The sequence below is a fragment of the Cupressus sempervirens genome, chromosome 7 (assembly GCF_028749045.1).
Source record: "Cupressus sempervirens isolate cs-2001-9-10 chromosome 7, ASM2874904v1, whole genome shotgun sequence".
NCBI lineage: Eukaryota > Viridiplantae > Streptophyta > Pinopsida > Cupressales > Cupressaceae > Cupressus > Cupressus sempervirens.
This window is the reverse complement of record NC_143124.1, coordinates 189,570,111-189,572,882: the sequence shown is the minus strand read 5'-3', so window position 1 is coordinate 189,572,882 and position 2,772 is coordinate 189,570,111. Positions and strand designations below refer to the sequence as shown.

At 32.4% G+C, this 2,772-nt stretch overlaps 1 pseudogene; it reads right to left on the bottom strand.

The window, feature by feature from the left end:
- Window positions 1-1,455: 1,455 nt before the first annotated feature.
- Window positions 1,456-1,864, bottom strand: LOC149546133 (protein RESPONSE TO LOW SULFUR 2-like; annotated as a pseudogene).
- Window positions 1,865-2,772: the final 908 nt, after the last annotated feature.

Genomic DNA, 2,772 nt, shown 5'->3' with positions numbered 1-2,772 from the left:
GTGTATGATCGATCTCACAACATGCTAATTATTAAATAACTGCCAAATATAATCCATTTCCGCTGGATTGGTATGTCAATGTCCCTCAATTCAAGCATCTGAACATCTTAGCTTTTGGAACAACTAATTTATGAAATGCTAGTCAATAAGTTTGACTTGAATTCTGATAGTAATATAACAATGTTAATTATTTAGCTTGTGGAACACCTAATTTATGAAATACTAGTCAATGAGTTTTACTTGAATCCTGATAGTAATATAACAATATTGATTACTAGCTTTATAATTTTCAAGCTGAAGACCATAACCTCATGTCAAATTTTCAATATTAACTCAATGCTATGAAATATAAATATTTCAGTCAATAAAACTTACATTTTCAATCTAATTTCTTCCTTATTATTACAATGCATAATAGCCAAGTCTGACAAATTAATCACCATTGACTCAAAATATTGTTCGAAGTGTTATGCCATCTAAATGTGACCCTCCATTCAATGCCAAATCGAGTGTTTTTTATTTTACAACTTGTCTGAAAGTCCATAATGCTCACAAAATTGTTTGCATTATTGTCTAAAATGATTTCAAAGTATTTAACAGCCCACCTTGGGTCCTTGTACTTCCTTTCTGCCTATACCATATGTGCTTTTCAGAAATTTTAAGTGTTCTAAATGATTTTTTTAATTTTATTTCTAAAACTAATACTCCTCAAATCAAAAGTCTTTTTTTTCTAAGACTCTAAGAAGAGGCAAATTGAAACTGATGGAGATGATTACAGAAAATCTTCTTCGCAAGGTTCGAATGGTTAGTTTTCAATTTTCAGGATTTAAGATTTATTACACTAATTCATTGGATGAGGGGATATTTATAAATATTTTTTTAAAATTTTAGAATCTCTAACCTTCAAATTTGAAGCGGAGTGGTTGATGTTGGAGTTCTGAAGATGGCGATCAAATATCCGGCCTTTATAATGAGACAAAATTATTCTATAAATTTATAAATCAAGCCAAGCAAAATATTCACAATGTCAGGTGGATGAAAATTTCAAATTTTCTTCAAGCAATGCTATGAATGTTCGAACTATGAAACAAAACCTGTATAAACATTCAAATAAAAATGTCACATATAATTGTAATCTTTCATTGTACCTAAAATGAAAGCCTAATATACTAGAATAAAAAAACCAAACTTATGTAAAATCTACTCACAATAAAGACTTTTCATGAACATAAAAGAAATAGGTCATAATAAGAATAATAATTTCACAATAGACACATCTGCTGATCTATGCGAAACCAAGTAATCCATATCATTGAAACCCTTCCTTTCCTTTAATTTAAGTTTTCCATTTTCATTTCAATAGAGATCTTCAAAATAAATTCATCGGGATTCACAAAACAGTGCCTTTTCCTGTACAAAATTTACAAATTCATTCTTCATTCTGCACAAACAATTTCATTCTTCATTCTGCACACACAAATTTGGTAGCAAAATCTTTACGAGCCGTTGAAACTGTGCAAGAAGATCTTGCATTTGAGCCAATTGCTGTTTAAGAAAATTGATTTTTCGATTATAATCCTGGGTCTGAAGGAGCGATTCCGCCTCCAATTCGTCTAGCTATAGACAAAGCCGCTCCTCCACTTCTTCCGTCTGTAACAATCTCATCCTCACCTTCTCCAAATCCGCCATTAAACTGTTGGCTGTCCTCCACTAGCCTTTGCAGTTTGACATTCTCAGATTTGAGTGCCTCTATTTTTGACCTTTTGATCTCTGCTCTTTGATCATCAATGGCGATCTTATTCTTGTACACCACCAAAATAGAAGGCTGTGAGAAGGAAAATAAATTCGCAAATGCAGAAGCCATGGTTATCATGATTCAAATGTTTGCATGAATATAATCAAATGTTAGTTATTGTTGGCGGTAGTTAGTAATTTCTGTCATTAAAAACAGACAACCAACCCAACTCAGTCGTCCACAGTCAACACTCCAGCCCACAACTCAGCCGTCTATCCACCGCCCATAATGAATTACATAGCAGACACTCTGCCATTCCAGCTGCCCATGTTTTTAATATATGTAATATTATATTTAATATAGTGTAACATGTGTAAAATATGTTGTGTGTAAAGAGTTCTCATACCCTCTATAAATAGAGGCCTTATGTAATGCATTTGTGCAACGCAGTAAGGCAATAAAATTAGTTATTATCTTTGTGTATTTGTCTCTCTTTGCCTTCAAATTGGTATCAGAGCATGAAGAGCTGGGCCTAGGAGCAAAAGAATTATGTGTTGATATATATAACTGCTGTAGCAGTGAATGGAGCTTCTAATGTTTTCTTGATTGCAGATCATTATCAACTTCTAAAGTTGGAGACTAGTGGCTGCCAAGATTGAGAGAAGAAAAGATCCCAGTTTAATGTTTGAAGAAGGTATGAGCTAATTTCTTGGAGTGAAGTCTAATGTTAAAAAAAAATTGTTAAAAGGGGAAAATAAACATTATAATGTTGTTTGTTTAAGCTATATGTCATTGGCTTAGACTTGTTTGGTGGATTTTCTTTGTAAAGCAAAGTTTAAAATTGTAAGGTGCAGTTGTAACTGTGTATTAATATGGCTTCAGGAAGTAGTATAGCTCAACCAAAAATTCTAATATTTTCTGGTAAAAATTATGAATTTTGGGCTATTAAAATGAAGACACTATTTTGTTCTCAAGGCATATGGGATCTTATTGAAAAGGGTTTTATTGAACCACAAGATGAGTCTACATTAACACAA